This window comes from Macrotis lagotis, chromosome 6, assembly GCF_037893015.1.
Source record: "Macrotis lagotis isolate mMagLag1 chromosome 6, bilby.v1.9.chrom.fasta, whole genome shotgun sequence".
In the NCBI taxonomy this organism is placed as follows: domain Eukaryota; kingdom Metazoa; phylum Chordata; class Mammalia; order Peramelemorphia; family Peramelidae; genus Macrotis; species Macrotis lagotis.
This window is the reverse complement of record NC_133663.1, coordinates 19,535,530-19,552,327: the sequence shown is the minus strand read 5'-3', so window position 1 is coordinate 19,552,327 and position 16,798 is coordinate 19,535,530. Positions and strand designations below refer to the sequence as shown.

Genomic DNA, 16,798 nt, shown 5'->3' with positions numbered 1-16,798 from the left:
TGATAGCATCATCCTGAGGTTGATCTTTTCCCCACCATGATCAGATGCAGTGACTGGCACACTGTAAGCATTTAAAAGCTTTTTCATTCATTCATTTATGGTCTCATCCTAGGGAACTTCCCTGACTTGCCCTATTCATAGCAGTGAAGCCCTGTGCCAGAGTCCTTGTCCTCATGGTGACTTCACTTTGGGTAATAAATACCCCCATTCCATACACATGCTTCAACCCAGGTGCAAAATTTGTGAGTTATGGCTCTGGAAACATCCAAGAGATGGTAAGGATGGCATTGTTAAAAATAAGTGGTACCAATGAAAATATAGAGGGTATACCAGCTGGTGTTTTGGGTCTAAAGCAGTTAGTAACTTATTTGTTCAGCTGAAAGTCCTAATTAAAATGAGCAATAAAATGTCCAAATTCTCTTCAATAAAACCAACCCTTTCTTGTCATCTATTGGCTTGAGTTACAAAAGGAATAAAGAATTTCTCTTATTCATTCCTGCGGTTCAGCTGGCACCTTTTAAAATGATACGTGTGGGCTAATTCCTATTGACCCCTTAGAGAAAGAAATCACATCTTGTTATTCAATCATACATGTCATTTTAGAGCTAAATCAAACAGATTTTCTTCTGTTGCAATGAATGACTTTAAATGCACATGAATACTGAAGGTGAGGGAGGGCAAATACAAGGAATTATGGATGGAAGCTATGGCTATGTTATAATTTGGACAATGAAGAGGTGGTCTGTAATGGAAAGAGGAAGCCAGTTGATTTTTGAAATAGAAAATGCTCCAAGTTAAAAAACAAAACGAAAGAACTTAATCCATTAAGTCCATTGAGTTAGTTCATTGGTTTACTTATTTGGATGAGAAAATGCAGATAGACAGTATGTTGGACCCAGAACTGAATGGGAGGTAGAGAGACAAATAGGATGGATTTGAGAAGTTGCATCAGATTTTCAGTGACCTCTAATCTGCCCTCTGACACAAAGCTCCCTATTTTTGAGGGTCATGATTTTTCTATCGATGCTATAGGACTTCAAGTCCTGGACCAACACAATTTCAAAAGTCAAAGATATAGGATCTCAAAAGGCAATGGAAACTCATATCCATGGTAGGTGGCATCACTAGATCACATTTTACTTTATAATGACTTTTTTTTTTGCAAGGCAATGGGGTTAAGTGGCTTGCCCAAGGCCACACAGCTAGGTAATTATTAAGTGTCTGAGGCCAGATTTGAACTCAGGTACTCCTGACTCCAGGGCCGGTACTCTATCCACTGCACGACCTAGCCTCCTTATAATGACTTTCATATGAGAAGTGATGTTAAAGTTATTAACCAGAAAATATAGGCTTGGAAAGGAGATAGGCCAGTGACATTTCAGAAGAGAAAGCCTAACACATGGGCAGCCCAAATGATCCACCCATAAACAGTTCAAAACCTTGCTCAATAAAACCCAAACTTTTTGGTCTTGGAACCCCCTTTCTAGTTTTAAAAGTGATCAAGGATCCCCCAAGAGCTTTTGTTTATATGGGTTTTATCTGTAGATATTTACCATAATAGAAATTAAAATATCTGAAATATTATGAAAATGTTGCCCTCAAAGATCTTCAAAAGGCCTATAATCTGAGAATCCCTGACCTAGAAGGTGTCTGTCTTATTAACTAGATCTTCCATAGAGGTGGTATGGGGAGCCATAGACAGCAATGGTATAAGATATCAATGGCATTTGATCTATATATTCACAATGATGAGATCAAGGATCAGCTGAGGAAGAAAAGAACAAAACAAAAATGCAGCCCCTATGCTAACTTGTACTCTTGCCTAAGTTCCCTAACCCTAACCTCATCCTAATATTAATTTCTAATCCTAACCCTCAATACCTCCTGATTCTAACCCTAATCTTATTTTTTAGGTTTTTGCAAGGCAAATGAGGTTAAGTGACTTGCCCAAGGCCACACAGCTAGATAATCATTAAGTGTCTGAGGCCAGATTTGAACCCAGGTACTCATGACTCCAGGGCTGGTGCTCTATCCACCTAGCCACCCCTCTAACCCTAATCTTAGCCCTAAATTGTTTCCAACCCTAACCTTAATCCTAATGCTTTATGTTTACAGTGAACAGGGTGCTGGACTTAGAATGAGAAAGACCCAAGTTCAATTCTTGCCTCAGATACTTACTGGCTAGGGGATCAGTGAGGACATCACTAAGTCTTTCTGAGTCAGTCTCATCATCTGCAAAATGAGAATAATATTATTGCCTATCCTCACATTACCTACCCTATTTTGTAGAACAACTGAATTAACATATGAAAATTTTGCAAACTTTAAAGTACAATGTAAATACAGATAATTATTATTACTTTTGTTTCTTAGCCACTGCTCTCATAAATTTTGGAATATGCCACAGGACTAAAATGTTTATTGGTGTCATGTAATGGAAACTTGGAATCAGAATTCTTGGGTTCAAATTTTCACTGTGATATTTAGTAGATGTATGACCTTGAGCAAATTACTCTCCTTCTTCACCTAAAAAATAAGAATGTGGGTTTTCCACCTCTAAAATTACATGATTCCTATAACCTTAAATGATCCAAAGTAGCACAATTCATGTAGCCCTCACCACAATAATCCTGTGAGGCACTATTACAAGACTAGTATCAGTAAAAGAGATCCAGAAAGGTTCAGAAATTTTCATTTGATCACATGGCTAGTAAGTCTCATGGATAGGATCTGAACCTTTATTTTTATGATTATAAATCTGTCATGCCATAAGAACAATGATTAAATAAACAACAGGTAACCAGGTGGTTAAGTGAATAGAGTGCTGAGTCTGGAGTCAGAAAGACTCATCTTCCTGAGTTCAAATCTGGTCAGATACTTGTTAGCTGTGTGACCTTGGGTAAGGCATTTAATCCTGTTGGCCTCAGTTTCCCCATCTGTAAACTGGAGAAGGAAATGGCAAACCACTCTAGTATCTTTGCCAAGAAAAGTCTAGATGGGGTCACAAAGAGTAAGACATGGCTGAACAACTGAACAACGGAACAAAGTAAACTGGTATGCAACTTTTGGTGTCACATTATCACAGAACTTCAGTCTTAGGAGAAATCTTAGTTTAATGAATACTCATAAAAGTATCCTCCTCATAGCAAGACATGAGAAATGACTCTTCCTCACTGATCTCCAATAGTGGGATACGCTTCCACTCGGAGGCAGCTCATTCTGCTTCTGAATAGTCCATAGTGCTAGGAAGTTGTTCTTAACTTTGCACCTTCCATTCACTGTTTCTGGTTCTTCCCGTAGGGGTCAAAGGATCACATGTAGACCCTTTTCCATGGGATAGGCCTTCACATATTTGAATCTGGCTACCCTATTTCCCTTGAGCATTCTCTATACTTTATATAGGCTTTGTACTGGCTGTAGATGGCATTTTAAAATGGCAAGTATGTGGACACTGGTGATGTGTGATTCAGGTCAAAGAAGGTACAGGGCCTTGAGGCCTCATGAATTTAATTTCATTTTACTCATGAGAAATCCTGTTATGTGGGAAAGGCAGAGAACAGAATAGTTTCTACATATTGATTCAACTACTCCAAAATATTTATATGATCATTAACAGAAGGCAAAAGAGAATTTAGAGTAATGAAAAGAGTAGCTTCTTTTTGGAAAGTTTTTTTAAGGTTTATTATAATCGAGGAGGGAAAAGGAAAGGCTGTTGACCTGTTGAGGCTTTAGAGAAAGAGCACAACAATTCTGACTTTTTACCCCAGTAAAGGGATAAGATGGCCAATTCATGGTTCCCATGCACTCTGATGTCTCTATTCAATGTCAAGTTTATTGGGTGACTCTGAGACAAATCTACAAATAATGGGCTTGCATAACAAGATCGGATTCAGGAAAGTATTTCTTAACAGTGAGAACTCCCTAACCCTAAGATTTTTGTGCTTCTCTTCAAAGATAAGTCACCCATACAAAGAAGGTATAAGAACTCCAAGTCAAGATCCAGGCACAGTTCTGACAGACTAGTCTCATTTCCTTTATTGACAAGGTAGAAAAGGGGGCAGCCGGGTGGTGCAGTGGATAGAAGTCAAGAAGACAGGAGTTTGAATCCAATCTTAGACTCTAGTCACTCACTAGCTATGTGACCTTGGGCAAGTCACTTAACCCTGACTGCCTCCCATCCAGGGTCAACTCCAGTTGTCCTGATTCGTATCTGACCACTGGACCCTGTTGGTTCTGGAGGAGAAAGTGAGACTGGGGACTTAGCACAGCGCCCCCTCACTCAATCCAAGTCATGTACTTGTCATGGCATCACCTCCCTGATGTTGTGGTCTTCTAAAATGAAGGACAAACATTGATTGATGGAGCGAAGGGGGCCATTTTGTTTGTATGGAGTACTTTGAACTCATCAAAACATTGATAAAATCTTTCATGGTAGGCCTGAGAAACATGCCTGGGTGTGAATAGAATTAGGAGAATTTGGAAAGGATTGACTGATCAGACCAGTCATTAATGGTAATTATGGGGGATTTGTGTAAATCTATTGGAATATTTACCTCATGGATCTGCCCTTGATCTCATGTGGGTTCAATTTTTTTATTGAGTGATTGATTTGGATGAAGTCAAATCTGCAGGTGACACAAAACCTGGAGTAATATTATAGATAACATATTGGATGATGGAGACTAGACCTCAAAGGATTAACTCAATAAATCGGAACTGATAAAATCAGATAATGTAATAGGGTTAAATATTGGGTTACCCTTGAGTTAAAACAAAGTCAACAAGATAAGATCATAATCTGAAAAAAAACCCCAAAACCACTCATGGTTTTAGTGGACTGGAAGCTCAATATGAGTCAACAATGTGAGATGCCAGTCGAAGAAGGCGATTCTATATTAGGTTGCATCAAAGAGGTCCTTGGTCTAAGGCCAGGGAATCAGGTTCATTGTGCCTTGCCTCTTCTTTCAGGTGTGGGCTTGTGTTAGGTTCTGGGTACCACATTTTAGGAGACACAAAGATCTGCTGGAATGTGTCCTGAAGACGAAAATCAAGATAGTAAAAGAACTAGAGAGACTGACAGAGGAGTGGTAAGTAGGGGTATTTGGCTAGGCAAAGAGAAGACTTAGAAGGGAGATTGGCATGTGGACTCTTCAGATGAGGAATTGCTTCATTCTCCGAATGGAGGTGCAAACCTTCACTGTCTAGTACACTTCCTGGCAGACTGTAGGTGCTTGCTGACTGTTAAAAAGCTAAGACTTGGTTTACTTGGACCCAGAGGACATAAGTAGAAGTAGGTGGAAGTTGAAAAGACCCATGTTTAGGCTTCAAATGTAAACAACCACATCATGTCCTGACATGGAAATGATGGACTCAGGATGTGAATTGAGACATAATTGTTTTATACATGATCAATGTAGGAATTTACTTTGTTTATGCATATTTCTTATAAGGGGTTTAATTTAAAATTTTTTCAATGGGGAAGCCAGAAGATAGAATTTTTTAATTGAAAAAATTGAAAAGACAGGTTTGCAAATTGGAAAAAAAACTTTCCAGGTGCAGCACTATCCAAGAAAAGAATTAACTGAATCAGAAAGCAATGGGTTTTCCCTTCCCCTGAGGTCTTCAGGTAGACTTTGGATGACCACTTGTTCAGTGGATTCTTGGCCAGATTCTGGATTAGAGCACCTCCCAGGTCCCTCCTGGCTCTTAGATGTCATGATCCTATGAATGCTGTTAAACACAGAAATGGATTTTAGAAGAAGGTCTCAAAAGCTCATTCCCTGAATGATTTTCAAAAATAAGGTAGACAACCATTGACTTAGGTTGCTATAAGTACAATCCTGCCCAAAGGCAGAAGGTGTTACTCAATGCTCTCCTTAAATCTATTTCTCATTTTATGATTTTATGAATGAAATTTATCTGACAAGCCTAAGGTGATGGAAGTTCCAGAGGGGAAAAGAAGCCAAATCAAGAAACTCAATTTCATAGTGCAAATAGAAATCTTTACTGTCTGTGGAGTCTATGCAGCACTATTAGAGATTATATGGACTTTTAAAAGATTCTCCTTTTTTGCATCTTCCTCTCCTAAATTCTAGTCCTGCTAATGTTAGTGCTCAAGTTCATTTTGCTTGGTTCCAGAAGTTTATAAAGAAAAACAAAATAAAGAATTTGGAATCTTTCTTGTTTCAAACCTTACTGCCACTTGGAGGGGGCACCTAGCACCATCCCTGGGAGAGAGTTCCATCATAGGCACTTTCTGTTAGCATAGATCCCTTGCTTGATGTTCAATTGAAGTGAAATTACCACAAAATTTGTCTTTATCCATTAGTGTGATGGAGTATAACAATGTCAAACATATAGTCTATACAACATTCCTAAGTGCAACCCAAATAAGATTAAAATGGAAATGGGACATATTTATCCAAATAAACAAAAAACATAATCAAACATAGATATTATTATATTCTAAAATTAAGTCGCTGTGTGACAGACAGGGATCCTTACTTCTGGATCAAATGATCCCTTTCTCTGTGGGATGCCCTGCTATTGTGCCCAGGTCTGACTCTGAAATCATAAGATCTTAAACATAGAATGTGAATGCCTGTAGAGACCACCTAGTCTAGTGTCTTCACTCTATAGGTGCAAAAAGATTCAGTGACTCACTAAGGCCATTCAGGTAAGCAAGCATCCTTAAGAAAGATCTGACTGGGGCAGCTAGGTGGCACAGTGGATAGAGTATCAGCCCTGGAGTTAGGAGGACCTAAGTTCAAATCTAGCCTCAGACACAAAATAATTACCTAGTTGTGTGACCTTGGGCAAGCCGCTTGACCCAATTGCTTTGCAAAAACTTAAAAAAAGAAAAGATCTGTGTGAGACTTGCCAACTTAATCAAATCTAGTGACTTCCTATCGCTACTAGAAAAAAAAACCCAATTTTTTTAATTATTAAAGCCCCTTATAACCTGTTCTCAAATGGTCTGGCCAGTCTTATTGGCTTCTTCTTCTCACACTCTGATCCAACCAGATTGGCCTCTTCTCTATTCCTCTAAAACAAACTATTTCCATTTCTGTTAACTTTTTATTCTTTGGCTGATCCCCACTTCTAGAATGTTATTCTTTTATTCTGCCTTCTGAGAAGACCGATACTCAGGAAGTTTAGACTTGACAATGGGAAAAAAGAGAAACTTGAAGGTCATTCAACAATTAACAAAAGGAGATTTACTTGACCATCGAAGGAGAAGGACAGCCACAATGGAGACCTTCCTTGTCCATGTGATTCACCATCAGCCAGGCACCCAAGAGTACAGGAAACATTCTGCGTTTGTAATAAGAAACATGCCAAGCCTTAGTTACCTGAGCTAACCAAGTTTCAAAGATGGTCCCCATACTTTGAAATTTTTTTTTTAATTTATTTAAGGGGCAGCTAGGTGGTGCAGTGGATAAAGCACCACCCCTGGAGTCAGGAGTACTTGGGTTCAAATCCGGTCTCACACACTTAATAAATACCTAGCTGTGTGGCCTTGCGCAAGCCACTTAACCCCATTTGCCTTGCAAAAACCTAAAAAAAAAATTATTTAAGGCAATGGGGTTAAGTGACTTGCTCAAGGTCACATAGCTAGGCAATTATTAAGTGTCTGAGACCGGATTTGAACCCAGGATTTGAACCTGACTCCAGGGCTGGTGCTTTATCCACTGCACCACCGAGCTGTCCTAGTCCCCCTACCTTTTTAAGGAAAACAATTAGTCCAACTTAGATGGAGGCAGGGTTTTGCATATTGCTACTACCACTGGGATTCTTTATCTTTAAGTTATAACTCAAACACTTCCTTGTATTAAAACTTTCTTTGATCCTCCTTTGTGTAAAGGGAAGGTTCTTCTTTTCAAGCTAGCTTGCTTTTTAATACTTTTTTATTTCTTTGTTTTTGTTGTCTTTATATTTAGTCTATGCTTATTTATATGTGAATTTTCGGTCTTCTCCATTAGAACATAAATATACTTGAGATTCAGGATTATTTCATCCTGTATACTCCAGGGTTTGGTACAGTGACTGACGTATGGTAAGCTCTTACTAAATGCTTGTGGACTGATTGAATTGATGGGAGAGGAAGCTAGGGATAATCCAGAGGGAAGACATTACTATCCCCATTTTACAGATGAGGATACTGAGCCTCAGAGAGAAACAAATGACTTTTCCAAGGTCAGAGCTGGAGACTAGAATCTTCACCTCCAAATACAATGAAAGAGTAGAGGGGCTACCAGAATGAGGAGTCAAGTCCTCACTCACTACCATGTCACCCTCTTGAAAGTGGATATAGGGGCAGCTTGGTGGCATAATGGATAGAGCATCAGCCCTGGAGTCAGGAGAACCTGAGTTCAAATCTGACCTCAGACATTTAATAATTACCTAGCTGTGTGACCTTGGGCAAGTCACTTAACCCCATTGCCTTGCAAAAAAAAGAAAGTGGAGATAATAAGGCTTTATAATGCTGACTTCATCAGGTTGTTGGGAGGCTCAAATAGAATAATGGGTGGGGATAATTCTTAAAGAGTATATGAAAAGTTCATTGCCAATATGTGGGTCTGTATTTTTTTATACTGATCTTAATATTGTCCATCAAGATTATGAAAAATCCATAGCTAATATACAGTGCTGTATCTTTTATGCTGGACCTTATTGTTTTCTATCAAGATGCTTTCCATATTTTTATGTCAAAGGAAAGTGGTCAACTTTCTCCATTTCTACTGAGAAAAACAAGAAGAAAATAGTTTAAGTGACTTCATGAGGGATGCCTAGATTTAAGAATTCCCTAAAATACCATTCAGCCAAAAGAAATGATGAGCAGTCTCTGAGGTACCACCTCACACCTCTCAGACTGGCCAATATGACTAGAAAGGATAATGATCATTGTGGGAAGGGTTGTGGGAAATATGAGACGATATTACACTGTTGGTGGAGCTGTGAACTCTTCCAACCTTTTTTGGAGATAAATTTGGAACTACACCCATAGGGCAACAAAAACGTGCATACCTTTTGATCCAGCAATACCACTACTGGGTCTATACCTTGAAGAGATTTATGAAAAATGCTAAAAACATCACTTGTACAAAAATATTCATAGTAGCCTTGTTTGGGGTGTCAAAGAATTGGAAATTCAGTGAATGTACTTCAGTTGGGGAATGACTTAACAAATTGTGGTATATGTATGTCATGGAATACTGTTATTCTATTACAAATCAGGAGGGATGGGAATTCAGGGAAGCCTGGAGGAATTTGCATGAACTGATGCTGAGTGAGATGAGCAGAACCAAAAAAAACACTGTACATCCTAACAGCATCACGGGGGTGATGATCAACCTTGATGGACTTGTTCATTCCATCAGTGCAACAACCAGGGACAATTTGGGCCTGTCTGTGATGGAGAATACCATCTGTATCCAAAGGAAGCACTGTGGAGATTGAACAAAGACCAGGGACTATTACCTTAAATTTAGGAAAAAAACCTGGTATCTTATTGTCTGATCTTGCTATTTCTTATACTTTATTTTTCTTCCTTAAGGATATCATTTCTCTCTCATCACACTCAATTTGGATCAATGTATACCATGGAAACTATTTAAAGCCTGGCAAATTGCCTTCTGTAGGGGGTGGGGGGAGGGAAGTAAGATTGTGGGGAAAAAATTGCAAAACTCAAAATAAATAAAATCTTTCATTTAGGGGAAAAAAAGAAATGATGAGCAGGATGCTCTCAGGAAAACCTGGTAAGACTTATATGAGTTGATTCCAAGTGAAATATTCTGTGTACAAAGTACCAGCAATATTGGAGGATGATCAGCTGTAGATGACTTCACTATTCTCAGCAATACGATGACCCAAGACATCTCTGAAGGACTTAGGATGAAAAAATGCTACCCATCCCTAAAGAACCGATGATGTCTGAATACAGATTGAAGCAGACTTTATTTTTCTTAGGTTTTTTTTTTTCTTGGCCTATATTTTCTTTCCTAACTTGACTATTATGGAAATGTTTTGCATGACTACACATGTACAGCCTATATTGAATGGCTTGCCTTCTCAGTGAGGGGGATTGGGGAGCGAGGAAGAGAGAGAATTTGGAATTCAGTTTTAGAAATGAATGTACATGTTTAACCCATATCCGATTACTCACTGTTATGGGGAGGGAAGGGATGAAGGGAGCAAAATGTGGAACTCAAAAGCTTACAAAAAAATGAATGTTGAAAAATATCTTTCCATGAATTTGGGAAAAATAAAATAAAATAACATTCAAAAATGAATGCTAAAATTGTTTTTACATATATCTGGAGGGATGCAATATTAAAAACGCCCTAATAAAAGAGAGACTTGTCCGTCTCTAGAAAGTGAGATGTAAGGAAGATGTGATGGGTTTTTTTTTAAAGTAGGTGGGTTTTTTCTTGGTTTATGGCTGAAGTTTTGTGTGGTTCTATAAATGTGATCACTATACTCTTCAGCTGAATTATTATTTTGCCAAGGCAACAATCTCATCACAGTATCCAATGATGAATTAAGGGATAGATTAGGGCAGCTGGTGGATAAAGCACCAGTCCTGGAGTCAAGAAGATCTGAGTTCAAATCCAGCCTCATACAAGTGATACTAGCTGTGTGACCTTGGACATATCACTTAACCATGATTGTCTCATCTCCAGGCCATCTCCAGTCATACTGATTCATATCTGACCACTGGATCCAGATGGCTCTGGAGAAGAAAGTGAGGTTGGTGACTTAGCACAGCCCCTCCCTCAAATCTAATTCACTTGTTTAGGATGTCATCACCTCCTTGATGTCATGGTCTTTTTTAAAAAAAATCTATTTAGCATTTAATCTTAAGATTATACATACATGAAAGGGAAGGGGTGAAAGGAACAGGAATTGATTGAATACCATACTAACCAATTTGTAAATATATTTGATGAATAAATTACATTTGATTCTCACTACAATCCTGGGAAGCAGGTGCCATTATTATCCCTGTTTTACAATTGAAAAAGTTAAAGTAGACAGAAATGAAAAGACTTGGACATCATCATCACACAGATAACATGGGTCAGAGGCTTGATTTGAATTCAGAACTTCCCAACTCCAGACCCAGGACTCTATCCATGGTTCATCTCAAAATCTCATGATTCATCTCGGAATCTCAATGTCAAGGTCTTCTTTGAGAAGGAAGGACAAACATCATCAAGGAGTAGAATAAAATTCCCATTTCAAATATACAGAGACTGAGTCACAATGTAAATTAGGTGTCTAAAGTAATAAAATTTTCCACTCAGCATTTCTCCTTAAATCTTTATAAATAATCATTTTTCTTTTTAAAAAACCCTTTCTGATTTTGTTTAGAAAAGATCCCAACTTATTATCCTCTTTGGAGAATTACTTAAGTGTACCTGGGCTTTGGATTCTAATTCTTTAAAAATTTTTTTTTAAATTGATTTTAAGGCAATGGGGTTAAGTGACTTGCCTAAGGTCACACAGCTAGGCAATTATTTAGTGTCTGAGGTCAGATTTGAACTCAGGTGCTCCTGACTCCAGGGCCAGTGCTCTATCCACTGGGCAACCTAGCTGCCCTTTTGGATTCTAACTCTAATTCAGACACACTTTCTGGATGAGCTCAGACAAATTGCTGCACCTCTCTGGGCCCAGTATATCCTATCGACTAAACAGAAAAAGTTGAACCAGATCACCTTCCCGTGATAAATCCCAAATCCCATGAACCTATATTCAAACCAGCTTTTGGAACTGTATCTGATGTGGACTGTAGAAGAGAAGGCAGAAGGCTTCTCTGTCTCCTAGGAATGTTATGTTAGTTAGTCTGAATTTATGAGGTCTGATTGGAGGCTTCTATGACTCAAAGGGGCAAGAGCACACCTTTCCAGGGGGGGTTCATGAATAATGGGTCTTCTGACCATTCACTAAGAAAGGGAAGAGGGGAAAGACCTTGCTGCAGAAGATACTTGCAAATGATGCAAGAGAACCGTCTTTAGAAAGTACTGAGGATAGATGGAGACCCTGTTAGTTAATAATAAAAAGAATTCTTCAGTGACTGCTCAGATGAATAAATATTTTAAAAAGCCATGGAGTATGTAAAGAATTTTAATCTAGCCTGGGTTTTCACTCTCCTCAACAACAACTGCTGAGAAACTATTGGCCCCTGAATGATTCATGGGCCTAAATACAAGAATGACAGCAAGGATTCCACCCCCAAGCTTGAAAAATGGGCTCCCTTTTCTTTGATCTTCTGGGTTGGTTTTTCCTTCAATGTGAATGGAGGTCTTGGTGAATGCTGAGGGGCACAGGTGCTTCCCACCCCCACCTCTTCCACTGGCCCCAAGGGCTCAATACAGGTCTCTCTCGGGTCACAGGATAAACATGATGAAAATGGCTAACATTTCAAGGTTTTCAGTGTTCTACACATATTGTCTCATTAGATCTTCCCGATAACCCAATCCGGCGGGTGCCATTATTATCTCCATTTTATAAATAAAGAAACCGAAACAGAAAAAAACTTTAATATGCTATATTTAGAGATGGTAAGGAGTTAGAAGGCCATCCAATCCAACAGATTTACAGATAAGATAAAAGCTCAAAGAGGTTAAGTGATTTGGTCGGGGTGATGGTAGTCCAATAGGGAGAATGACAGAACCTAAAGTCAGGATGTCCTGACTTCAACCACTTACTAGCTATGTGACCCCTGGACAAGGCATTTAACCTTGTCTGCCTCAGTTTCCTCATATGGAAAATGAGTTGGAGAAGGAAATGGCAAACCACTTCAATATTTCTGCCAAAAAAACCCCAAAAGAGACCATGAAGAATCAGACATGAGTGAACAATACAGGTAGTTGGTGTCAGAGCAGGATTTGAACCCTTTCTTTCCGGCTGCCAACTTTGGCACATTATTCACTTGACTGCTATTCTATTTAGGCTTTCGACTGTGGCTACATAAAAAAGTCCATGAAATGGAGTAAGAGTTTTGGGATCTGGGAAGTGTGACAGTAGGAAGAATTCTGGATTTGGCCACCAAAGACCTGAGTTCAAATTCTGAATCTGCTTTCTTACCAGTTACATGCTTCTGGGCAAATGATTTCCCCATCTCAGATCTCAGTTTCTTCGTTTTTAATAAAATGAAGAGGAGGGGGCAGTGGATTAGACCACCTCTAGGGGCTAACCTACCAACACGAAATCTGATTAATTTCAAGGTTTCAATGACCTTGAACAAATTAAATCTCATTAAGTTTTACTTATTTGTGAAGTGGGAATAATACTTTGAGGGAATTCCTTTAATCTTCCCTGTGCCTTAGTGTCTGTAAAAATGGGGATAACAAACACCCAAAGGGTAATGATCAAGAAATCCCTTATTAAGCAGTAAGGCATCATAGAGCTATAGCCCATTCCTATTGGGAAGACCCTGGATCACAGATACAGAGTTAGTTGAACTCCCTCAATTTTTAGTTTAAAAAGTGAGACCATAGTAACTAAATAAATGACTTTCTTGAGATCAGCATTGAAAGAGCATTGATTCAGGAGAAAGGGGATCTGGGTTCAGATTCTACCTATGATGATGCCTGGGTGACCTTGGACAAATCACCTAATACCTTCAGGTCTCAATTTTCTGTGGAAAGAGCATGCTAACATGACTAATATGTAAATATGTTAAACATGAATGTATATGTAGAACTTTTACCAGACTGTTTGCTGCCATGGGGAGGGGAGAGGGAAGGGAGGATGGTAGAAAACTGTGGAACACATTTGCAAATGGATTGCCATTGCATGCAATTGGAAACATAAAATAAAATTTCAATTAAAAAAAAAAGAAAAGAGCTTGCCAGACTAAATCACCTCTTTCTATCTGATTGAGGTCTCTGAGCCAATATTTGAACTCAGAACTTCTTACAATCAAAGCAACCTTTATTGTAACATTTTTGGACCCCAGGGAAAAAGATCTGGCCTTGGAATTTGGAAGCCATGGGATCATGGCTTTGGAGCCTACTAGCTGTGTGACCCTAGGCAAGTCACTTAAGTCCTCCTCAATAAGAGATGAGTTACCGACCTTCACTGGTGGAGGGTCTTCCCACAACCAGGAGATGCGTACCCCAATGAAATGGTAGGTCGAGACTAAATACAATAATAGCTAGTAATAGTTATCTGTAGCTCATGATAATTAGTGAATAGAGCCAAGGAATAGCCAATAAGAGCTACTCAATTTTGCTGTTTAAGGTTTCCAAGAGTTTCCATACATCATCTCACATGACCCTCACAGCAGCCGTGGGAGATGGGCGCCATGACTGCCACCACCATTTTGCTGAGGTCACACAGTTCTAAAGAATAACCTGAACCTGGGTCTTCAAGACTCCAAGGTCCTTTTCTCTTACATTTATTTTTCTGCTGATTCCCGGCCAGAGCAGCCTTAAAAGTTTGATGAAGCTGACCTGAGGCCAGTGGGCTGCATTCATTCCCTCCCATCAGAGGGCGAAGAGCTGCCCCCTCCGCTGGGTCTGATCACTGCCCAAGTTCAGAGCTCCAGAGTCCAGGTATAAATTGCACCATTCTGGGTCCCCCCTCCCCACCCATGCATTCTCACATCCACACTGCTTGCTTATCTCTCCACTCTGAAATCAGAGGCTTAAAGGGTTTAGGGAAGGAAGGGTCCTTGGAGCCCATCAGAGGCCCCCTGCCCAGAGGATTGAGGCTCTGGTTCTGCTCTGCCCTCATTTCCCATCCACACCCAGCAATGCCCACCCCTGCCAGTGTCTCTCAACTAGAGCATGCCCACAGGGCTTTGGCCACTGGCAGAGGCTTCCTTCCCTGGTTCCCAGGCCGCACGAGCTCTAAACCCAAGGTTCTGTTCTGTGGGGGGGAATCTGTAACTTGGCAGCTCCACTTACCCCCTGCCCTTGCTCAGATCAAGAGCCTCTTCTGGCCATAAGTCCTTACATGCATCCTCCAAGGGCCTTCCAGCACAGGGTGGCAATGCCCGATGCCAGTCCAGACCCCTGTCCTCGTGCCTTCTGTAACCTTGATGGTCTGTCCTACCCTGGAAGTTAGAGGCAGCCAGCTGCAGCTGCATGTCTGCCCCTGCCACTCAAACTTCTGCCAACTCAAGGCCTGGCACCCTCCCCCACTGCCATGCCAAGCCTGCCTGGCCGGGGGCCGCCAGGAGGGCACATTCCAGGGGGAAGGTCCATGAGCTCACCTGCCAAGCAGCCAGGACCGCACAGAGGAGGCTGAGCCTGCTGCAAAACTTCCGAGGGGATGTCTGCAGCCCAATCTCCCGGCCTTAAAGGGACAGGGCCCTTTTCACCATATAAGGAGAGAAGCAGCTCCTTCGCCAGGCTGCCAGGGGACCTGGGAGGCCCAGGAGGGTCCCGGCCGGCCTTGAAATGCAGCCATGTGTAGGGTTTGAATCACCCGTGTGTGTGCTGGGGGTGGACGGGGAGATTTGAGGGGCGAGCACTTAGGTGCCCAAGGGCTAACATAGGACTGGGAGATGGAGGAGATAGAGGCACTGTCTCACCCGACTTATTTTATAGTTGAGGAAAGGAAGAATCAAGGGAAAAGACTTTTTTTCCGGGTCAAAAAGATTAGATCATAGAGCATAAATTTAGGGCTAGAAGGAACGAACCATCCTTGGTGGTCCCCCATTTTACAGATGAGGAAACTGAGGCAGAGGGAGGCTACATGAGCCAAGTAGTAACCAGCAGGTGGAGGTATCTGAAGCCAAATGTTCTGATCTCAGAGTCAAGGCAACATGCATTTATTAAGCTCCTACTTTTTTTCCAGACACTGTGCTAACCTATAGAGATACAAAAAAGGTAAGAAGCTCCCTGTTGTCAAAAAGTTCATGTCATTGGAGGAGTCCACATGCAAATGGCCAAGTTAAAGAGGATAGATGCATTCTTGCATCCTATACACACACTTTCTTTCCTTTCCCTCTCCTCTTTCTTCTCTCTTTTCTCCTCCTTTTCACCCCCTTTTTCCTCCTTTTTCCTTCTCCTCCTCCTTTTTCTTTTTCCCTCTTGTTCTCTTCTCCTTCTCCTTCTCCTTCTCCTTCTCCTTCTCCTTCTCCTTCTCCTTCTCCTTCTCCTTCTCCTCCTCCTCCTCCTCCTCCTTGTCCTTCCTTCCTTCCTTCCTTCCTTCCTTCCTTCCTTCCTTCCTTCCTTCCTTCCTTCCTTTCTTCCTTCCTCCCTCCCTTCCTTCCTTCCTTCCTTCCTTCCTTCCTTCCTTCCTTCCTTCCTTCCTTCCTTCCTTCCTTCCTTCCTTTCTTCCTTCCTCCCTCCCTCCCTCCTTTTCTCTCTTTCTTTCTGTCTTTCTGTCTTTGTATCTTCCTTTCTGTCTTTCCTTCTTTCTCTCTCCCTCCTACCCTATTCTCCCACTGCACTGACAGCCACAGTTAAAATTTGCCAGCTGCATTTACCTTCAGATAGGCAAGGATTAAAATCTGAATGTGTTTAAACAAAATTTCTGTCGATCCTTCAGTGTAAAGCTGGCCTGTTTAAAGGGGGCAGATTAAAAGCAATTATGTGTTAGCCTTTAAGAAGTAAAGAGGTTTTGATGAAATCACTGGGGTGGAGCACCAACATCCCTGGTCAGGCTCTCCCTCCTCAACCTCCTATTTTTATGGGTGAGGAAATAAGGCCTTGAGAAATTCAGTGATTTGCCCAGGCTGTAGTAAATGATAGATGCTCTGACTTCAAATCAAATTTTCTTTCTATAGAACAACACTGTCCCATTGAACCTTCTTACTGAGTTAGTTCTCCATCTTTGACTC

At 40.6% G+C, this 16,798-nt stretch overlaps 1 protein-coding gene across 2 annotated transcripts in view; it reads right to left on the bottom strand.

Moving 5' to 3' along the window:
* Positions 1-15,166, bottom strand: part of SCHIP1 (schwannomin interacting protein 1) — a 220,975-nt gene extending 205,809 nt beyond the window's left edge. The window contains exons 1-2 of one of the 2 annotated variants that reach the window (XM_074190830.1): positions 14,916-15,166; positions 7,222-7,314 (exon numbers count right to left, since the gene is read on the bottom strand). The gene's annotated coding sequence lies outside the window, so the exon portion shown is untranslated. The remainder of the gene's footprint in view (positions 1-7,221; positions 7,315-14,915) is intronic. The other variant, XM_074190831.1, reaches the window with a different exon arrangement.
* Between the last annotated feature and the right edge of the window lie 1,632 nt (positions 15,167-16,798).